General features: G+C 31.1%; 1 protein-coding gene across 1 annotated transcript in view; it reads left to right on the top strand.

The window, feature by feature from the left end:
- The first annotated feature begins 1,439 nt into the window (after window positions 1–1,439).
- Window positions 1,440–9,702, top strand: part of CDH18 (cadherin 18) — a 612,477-nt gene continuing 604,214 nt past the window's right edge. Inside the window, exon 1 of the mRNA XM_079918320.1 lies at window positions 1,440–1,566. The gene's annotated coding sequence lies outside the window, so the exon portion shown is untranslated. The remainder of the gene's footprint in view (window positions 1,567–9,702) is intronic.

Raw genomic sequence — 9,702 nt, 5'->3', positions numbered from 1 at the left:
ATACATATATGTGTGTATGTATAATCCCATATAAATAATATATAAATAATATGGGCATACATTACATATGCATAGAAATATACAAAGTATAAATATGTATACAAAGTGTTATATTTAATATAACATTAATTAACATGATATTGTTAAATATATGTGTGTATATGTGTGTGTATTACACTTAGAGAATTATCTATATGTACATATATGAATTGTATCTCAAAAGATCCACCGCCTCAGGTCTCAGCTGAGGCCAGTTGTGTCTTAGGGTCTGAGAGCAAGACCTGAATGTTAAAGCTAGTTCCAGGTCTGAGCCAAGTGATTCTAATTTGCCCCAAGCTTATAAATACTCACCTGGGAGCAAAGAACAGCTAGGAGAAAGTCAGTCGACAGAGGCTTGCGGCAGTAGAAGAGAGGTAGTTTAATGCAACCTGCTTTCCCGTCTCTAAAGTAATATTTAATTTTGCTAACATTTATTTTTCTAGGTTTTCTTACTTTTGGTTCTTTTGGTTGCCACAGTTACCATGGCAAATTCTATATTAAAAGTATAGGAACTTTATATTTTCCACAAATATCTCAGCTGAAAGTATTATCACTCATCTACCTTGTATTTAATTTTCTTGTGTTCTCTTTTCAAACTGCAGTCATGAGTGTTGCTTTTACAAATCCTTTTGGCCAGTGATATGTGAGTCTGATTTCATTTTCAAGAGGATATTTGAAAGCATTTCAAGATAATTGTCAGTTTGAAGAGCACTGTCATCAAATATTGCGAAAACAGAGATGATTAAAAAGAGAGACATGTTTCAGTTTGATGAGGGCTGTTACAAAGAATGCTTGTCTGTACTGAATGGACACATGACACAGCGAAACAGGCATGGGATTTATTCAAATGTAGTGTCTAAGGCATTGAGTTCCAGGGATGGTCAGTCTGGGTACTAGAAATTTGCCTGAAAATATTACTGTGTAACAGTCTTGTTGAGAAAGTTTTAAGCACTTGCAGGATGTTATGTTTTTGTTTTATTTTAGAACGTAAGACAAAAAAAACTTACTAGTTAAGAACCAATGTACTAATGCTCTTTGTAGGGAGGCATAATTAATTTTGCCCCTTCTTATTTTTCTAGTTACAGGTGGTTTACAATATAATCTCTCAGCTAATTTAAAGAAGTTTTCACAAACCCTGCCCCATTTTCATTGCCTTCCCAAGAGCCTCTCCTTCTGTTCCTCCTCATTCTACCTTTGGTTTTACGTTTCTGAACATCCACAAATTGGTGTCTGCAGAGAGTTGAAAGTGAGTGGATTCAGGTGGTAGATCAAGAGGAATGGGAGAGGTAGTCTCAACCTCAGTTAGACCCAGGTGCTGACCCAAACCTCAGTCCTATCCTCACATGAGTCTGGTGCAAGTTCTAACCTGTATATCTCTGATCCTCAGGCCCTCAGCTCAGCACATCTTCATCCAACCCATGGCAGACACTGCATTTCCCGTTGTCAACTCCAGTGGGTGATGACACCATCTCTGCTGACGGTATCCGTTGAGTTTTCTGGGAAGCTTCTGAGAACTTGGGGAAGAAGGTAAGGGCATGGGAATCATGCTACAGGGGGCTTTAAGGAGAAACAGAGCACAGATTAAATGTCTTCTGTTATTGCCACAAGTACATTTCTTATATCCAGCTCAATTATGAACTCTCTCTCACACACACAACCGATAATACCTGGATAAAATCTCAGCACAGTTTTTATGTTTACTTTTTCAGAAGTTCAGAAATAACAGAAGTAAAACCAATGAGTCACTGAAGTAGTAATTAGTACTGGTTTATTGTGCACACCCCAAAAATACAGTTTGTGAACTGGGGGTGCTCAAACCAATACATGAAATAAAGCTCAGGGGTATATTGTCTTAGAGCAATTTTTATGGTGAGAAGCTTATGACTGTTTATTCTTCACAGTGATTGCTTATAATATTATAATTTTCCTAAATGATAGGGAATTGATTAGTGGTTACTTCATATAAATTTTGGCAAATTGTTTTGCTTGTGATTTCCAGAGGCATAAACAAGATATGACCCAGTTCAAGTTAGGCTTGTGAAATAAACTGAATTAAGCTTTGCTTGTATGACTAAATTGTTTTTGGTCTGCTTAAGGAAATTTTCAAGGCTGGTCTCCATTTCTTTTTGATGCTAACAACTTCTAGTTCTTTCCATTTAAGAAACTGATGTAAATTTTAGCAACACAAGATGGAGGTTCAGCTGTTTTGTTGGTAATCAGTTCTTCTATCATATTGACTTGTGGTCTGTCCTGTGGAAACTTCTCAGTCTTGTTTTTGATGGTTAAAATTCCACACTTACAGTCATTATCACCTGTATTTCCATGGTTTCAATTAATGATGTTCCTAGTGTAATGCTTTATGGACCCTAGCAATAGTGCAAAGATAGCAGGAAGAGTGGAAATAGCAGAATCTCTTATGTCTTCTTTAAGTTGCCCTGTGGCCGAGGCCTGAATGTGCTGGTAGACTCATTCCTCTTTTAGGTTTGTAATCCGTCGGTGTTCTGGAAGGTTTGTAAACTACCACAAACTTTACTAAATGAGAGAGTATCTTTCACATTGCACAAAATGAGTCTCTGGTGAGTGCTTTCTGAATCAGCCTGTCAAGAATGCTAGTGGTTGCAGCAGTCTACCATTTTAGTCTATAATGACACCTATCCTGTTAAAGGCAGAAAAAAAATCTCACTTTATATAAAAGTCATTATCATATGATTATATATAATTACTCCCCTCAATTAGAATTATAATTAGGTAATTATTTCTAAATGTATGAAAGTATAACATAAAATTCATACTAATAAGTATCGATAAATGACAGATGTCCACACACTTTTTTTCCTCAGTACAAATAATAGTTGGGGGGGGGTGGCATGAAGCACATTAAGATATTAAGTACCTTTTGAAAGATGGAGAGTAAATAGCAACTGGGGAGAGAGGATCAGAAACTGGAGGCTCAATGTACAGCAATTAAGACTAATTTTAAATGCTATGAAGTTACTTTCTGACATAAACACCTAAGCAAAACTCTAGCACATGAGGAAATATTATTTTTTGTTTTTACCAATATCAGTTTATGTTATGGTAATAAAAAATAGCCAGAGGGAAAGTCTTTTTTAAGCTTAAGGGACACAGGTGTAAGAAATGGAAATTAAAATAAATATTGCCAGGTGGTTCTAATTGAATTTAGGGTTTAATGGTAGAGTTTATTGTAATTGGAACTCAATATAGGTTTCTCCTTGAGCAAAAATTTTGAAACTCTATCCAGAGAAACAATTTTTAAAATGAAAATTTATACTAAACAAAGAGTTACAAGAACAGACAAAAGTTTCAAAATTATATCCCAACTGCATACCCAAAGAGTATTTCCTCTTCCTCACATTTGTATTATGTATTTATTAAGATTCTCTTTTCTTGGGAAAAGTCTTTCTTTATTGAGAAATACACCTGAAGAGTAGAATATTTCCTCCAGAGATATAAATGATAATCAAAAATTAGAAATTTCTTTAGTCAGAAAACTAAGAAACTATATCTAATACATACAAAGTAATCCCTTTTAATATTTTATGAAGACTTTACCATTGTTTGATACATAATAATTATTACCTCAATTAGAAATTAATGAATAAAATTGGTTATTACCCTATGGGCCATAATTTTCTCTGATACTAGAAAAATGTTGTTAAAGCAAAATTAATAATACCCCCAAGTAGATAGGTATAAAATTTATGTGGATAAAAAAATATAAAAATGGGTGATAGTAATTCCTTTCTGAAAACAACTGAATTTTAAAAAGAATAACCCTTTATCAAGAGTTAATAAGCACTCAGACCATTGTCTTTATTTTGGTTCATGTCAAAATGACTGTAGCAATAGGAACAAAACTGGAAAAATTTCACTGCTACCTAATTCAGTTTTTCTTAGAATAACATAGGCATCAGAATGCTTAATGAATGAACTATAGTAGTGTGTTCTTAGAAGCCAGGATTGTTAATATCTACAATCACCCAACATGTGATTATATCATCTTTTATAAAGAAAATTGGAAATCAGTGGAAAAATGGCATTTTGGTGTAATTGAGATTATGTTTATTCACAGAGTGTTTTGTTTTCCTTATGTGCTGCCAGACATCTGGATAAAAACTGAACATTTTAGCGAAATATTAACATCTTTCCAAGTGTCTAAATATTGACTTGCATTTTATGTTTCACTCTAAATATTTGATGAAATTTAGTATTATCCACAAAATATAATTTGTTGTCTCTTTATCTTTGAAGTTATTTTGTCAATCTAGCATCCCACAGTTAGGATACTCTCTGATTTGGAAAGAGAGTGAATATTTGATGGAATTTTAGAGTTGGAAAATATGAAAATAATATTGGCCCACCATAATATCTGTGGCTAATAATTTTAAGAATTAAAAGGGTCATTTTTCTGAATCATATGTGGTATCTGTGGCTGAGTATAGCAAAAACCCCTGTCTTATGCAATAAATGTCCTTTATATTCTTCACAAAACAGCCCTAAGCACTAAAATCATTAAAATTAAAATTAGAAACTATGCAAGGGGCTACCAGTAGTCCTCATTACTGGGTAGCACATTCTTTGAAGTTCTAGTAATCAGAATAATAAAATAAAATAAAGTAAAAATTTGAAAATAAGAGATAAAAGGATTTATGTTTGCAGAAGATATGATTTATCATGCGTATCCAATAAAACCTCTTTGGAAGTATAGAAAAATTTAATGATTAAACTTTATTAAAAATCACATTTTATCTTTTCTAACTTTACTTAGAGATGAAAATGGGAAATATATTCCATTCCCTTAAATGCAGAATAAAATAAAGCAGAATTACAGTTAACAAGTTGGCACAGAACCTACATAAAGTAATTGTACAATGTAATGGAAAGATAAAACTAGGTCAGAATAAGAGAAAAGTGACTCTACAGCATCAGGAAATATGAAGCTTGCTATCATAAAAGTCTATTTCCCTAAAATTAATATATAAACTAAATATATTTTGAATAAAATTACAATAGTAGTTGTGTCTTCAGATAAAATAATCTTAAGTATGTGTTAAAGAATAGATATCTGACAACCATAAAAACTTGAAGAGTAACTCTCAAAAGTGTTGTTTTATTAGTCATTGGAACATATGACAAATCCATCTTAGTACTGTATTGATGGAAAACATGCAAGTAAAGCAGTCAAACAAAATAGAACATCCTAAAATGGATTACAATATATATAAGTGTATATAAGTTGAAAGCCATTTTTTTTAGTGAAAAAAGCCATTTTTTTCCAGCCATTTTTTTTTTTTTTGTGTGTGCAATGGAACAGGAAAATGGTCTATTGATCTAGAAGAGGTTTGAAGATTTATATTAAAAAAATCGAAACAAAAGTATTGCAAGAAAATCTAGGAGAAATGGTTCATGTGCAATCAAGAGGTAGATAAGTCTTGAAAAATTAAGACTGAACAGCCCTTCAGGAAACATAGATATGTGTGTAAGTTTTTAAAATGTTTGTAAGACCAAATATACTATTGAAATAACAATGCTACATTGAGTTGGTAATATGTGTATCATACATAAGAATGACAAAGAATTGCCATTTATTCCACACAAGAGCTTTCATTTTCTTAAATTTAAAGCAACCTTTGTAAGCAACATATAGTTGACTTTTATTTTTATCTATTCTGATAAATTTTGTCTTTAACAAATGGATATATGTCATTCACCTGTAAGGTAAATCATGCTATTTGGATTTATGTGTTTTATTATACTATTTGCCCCATTTGTTTTATTGTTTTATCCAACATTTTCCTCTCATTTTTGCCTTCTTTTGAAATAAATTTCCCCTTCCTTTAGCATTTTAGTTGTATATCCTTTATAGTAAAACATAACTTTTTTTTTTTCTAGTAATTAACCTAGAGATACCAAAATGCATAATTGACTTCTTTGGATTAATGTGAATATCATTTTCAAGAAAATGCTGACATCTTAAAACAATGTATTTCTATTTAACATTACTATGCCTTTTAATTCTATTTTAAACTCATATACGTTATGTTTCATAAAATTAAAATTTATTTATATTTTCACATGTATTTGTTTTTCTTTTCTCTTCATTTATTTCTGTATATGTATACTTACTTCTGGTATACTTTTTCTTGGGCCAAGGAAGTTCTCTTATAGTCTATTTTAATGTATGACTGCCATTGTTCTGAAAAAAAAATCTGTATTTTATTTCACAATTAAAAACACTTGTGCTAGGGATGAAAACATAGGTTGGCACTTATTTTCTTTCAGAAATTTAAAGGTATTTTTCATCTGTCTTTCCAGTGTTTTTTTTTTAATAGCCTATTGTTCTTTTGATGAAATATACATAATGGGCCTAGGTGTGGTTTTCTGAGTATTTACCTTGCTTAATACCTTTTAACAGCTTTGGGAACTTCAGGACTTTTTCTCTTCAGTTACTGCTTTTTTCCCCATTCTCTCTCCCTGCTTCTTGAATTCCAACAACGGTTATTAGATCTCCTTCTCAAATCACTCTTTTAAACATTTTTACTCTTTTTGCTTTTGTTTTTCAGCCTGCACATTTTCTCTTGATCTACTTTCCAGTTCACTATTCTTCTATCATCTTCAATCTGTAATTAAATAATTGATTCAGTTCTTAACATGTTTTGTTTTTTAGTTAAAGAATTTTCATATAGTTTTTTCATATAGACTATAGTTCTTTTTTTGTAAATACATCCTTTCAATAATTTTGAACATATTATTCACAGTTGATTAAAGTCCATCACTGATAACTTCAAAATCAGAATTATATGTGGGTCTGTTCCTATTGCCTCTTTATTCTCTTAGTCCTGGCAATTTTGAAAAAATATAGAGGTCATGAATACTACTACTTTTTTCTACTGAAGATTTACTGCCCTAATGTCTAGTGGACAGCTAGACTTATCTATCCCTTTATTCTTGCTTAGTCAGGCAACTCTCAGATACTTTCAGTCAGATCTTTTCTTTATAAGTTCTTATTGTTATAAAGTTCTTATTGTTATCATTTGAATAAGAAAATTAGCTAGGTACAAAACAACTGACCCTTAGTGTTTAATTCTTAGTATTTCGTGTAGAAAATCTGAGTTTAATGCAGTAACACCAACAAGTATAGTTTAACATAATGCTGATATTATTGACTTCTTAATTAATTCCATGTTGCATTCTTCATGTAATGTATTCCAAATAATTATATATTCTTATATTATTTTGCATATTAAGTAACTAGAGATCACAACGAAGAATACATGGGAGTTATGGGTACAGAGTTTTAGTTTGGGAAGAAGAAAAAGTTCTGAAGATGGGTAGTGGTGATGGTTACACAACAGTGTCAATGTACTTTATGTCATTTATATCCACACCTATAAAAATGGTATAAATGGTAAATTATATATTTTGACACAATAAAAAGTACAAATTTAAATCAGTAATCAAGAAATTAAATTTAACATGATTTTTTTTACATATAAATACTGCATTTTATTTAAGGATTCTGCTACTATGAATTATATCTCAACCAGATTTATTTTATACTTTTTCTGTGAAAATATTACATATGTTAATCTTTTCAGTGACATAAGCATTCATCTACTTTTTTCAAGTATTTGGGTGTATATATAATAAAATGCTACTACTATGCATTGGGGAAATCCATAAAATTAAATTATACTTTATTTGCCAAAATATGGTAAGTAAAATAAAGATTAAAAAAACCCAAAACTAATGATTGATGGGAAGGAGGGGGTCATAGGTGAGAGGGACCTTGAAAGATATACATAAATATTTCCATGATAATTTAAATTGTTAATACCAATCAGAGAGAACAGTTTACCTCCAATAATGGTGTTAAAATTTATAAATCATTTTATTAAATGCTCAAACATTTAAAAATGTATTTAGAGATATATCAAGAGTAGGCCATTGAAAGATACAAAATATTTTCTTTTTAGGCCATCTTTGTCATTTCACAATTTCAGCTAAAATGTTGTACACCTTTCTTCTCCATTTATGCTTCAAGGATAATGCCTTCTGGTCTATTTTCCTGATTCAGCAAAATACAAATTCCAAATTCTGTAAAACAACGTGGGAAACAGACTTTTATGTCAGTTTCAAAGGGAGCACTATCTTTTCCACTATAGTGGCAAGCATATTTTGCATCAAGATGAGTCGTGTAAAGTGATAATCTACTATCCAAAGGCAGGTGCACCATTTGTTTTTAACCTACCTAAATGTTGCCAGATACTTTGTTGTGCCCCCTGTTGAAATCATTCTGTGATGCTTTACACTGATGCAGCACCTTGCACTGAAAGAAAACTGCAATCATCTTAATAATGAAATCCCTTGACAGTATTTCAATCAAGTAGATTAGCAGAAAGAAATCAATATCCTGCTTTTCCTAAGGTTCCAAAGTTACATGGTGAGGCAGCAAAACAAAGCCTCTTGATTTGACTATATCTTTTCTCCTAATCATTGTAACTTCACTTTTGGCTATGCATAACCTGGGCTCCTTTGCTTAATATCACCAAGGTACTAGGATATTTGTTATTTCTACTGAAAAGTTTTATTTTTTTTTAAATTTAAAGTATCACCTTCTCTTCATTTTAAGCAAAGCCCGTATTCAAGTCTTACAAAAATACAAAATCGGACATCATTATTTAATTATAAAAACTTTATATGATAAATCTAATAAACAGAACTGGTGATTGTAATAAATGAATAAAGAAATCATTGGCCTTCTGATAGTTCAAGTAAATTAGCAATTATAAGCTAAACAAGATATCCAAAATTGACAGAACTCAAATAGACTATTCTAAGCTGTAATAATTGTAAACATATTTACATTTTTACTTTAAGTACTTTTTGCATATTACAATCTAACTTTTAAAAATTCAGCTTCCTTTCACTTTTGTATTTAGATTGTGATTTCTGAATTGTTGAAGATCATGAGTATCTTTCAGTTTTCTGTTTTAGAATTGGCTCCATGGCACAGATTCATGAGTTTGAAAGGGAAGCACGTTCATTTTTGATTCTACGTCCGACTTTTTGGAACTGCTTCCCTTAAACAATCTCAAATACACATATTTCAATACACTAACATTTTCTCATGGTGTAACACTTTTACTATTTTCAGTAATTCACTGAGATTCTTTGTAATGACTATCCAAAGATAAGTCATTTAATAAATATAGTTTTCTCCAGAGGTCTAAATTAAGTCCACATTCGTGTATTTTTTCTTTTTTTTAATCATGGTTCTTTTTTTTTCATAGTTCACATAAGATACTTTTTTTAAATTGAAGCATAGTTAATTTACAACGTCATGTTAGTTTCAGGTGTACAGCAGAGTGATTCAGTTATATATTTTATATATATATATATATGTTTGTTTCCTGCTCTTTTTCATATTACTTTCCTTTATAGTTTATTACAAAATATTGAGTATAGTTCCCTGTGCTATACAGTAGATCCTTGTTTGTAACTATTTTATATATAGTAGTGTGTGTATGTTAATTCATCCTCCTAATTTATCCCTCCATGCCCCCTTTCCCCTTTGGTAACCATCAGTTCGTTTCTATGTTTGTGGGTCTATTTCTGTTTTTTAAATAAGTTCATTTGTAT

Source organism: Stenella coeruleoalba (assembly GCF_951394435.1).
Source record: "Stenella coeruleoalba genome assembly, chromosome: 3".
NCBI lineage: Eukaryota > Metazoa > Chordata > Mammalia > Artiodactyla > Delphinidae > Stenella > Stenella coeruleoalba.
This window is presented reverse-complemented; position numbering and strand designations above follow the sequence as displayed.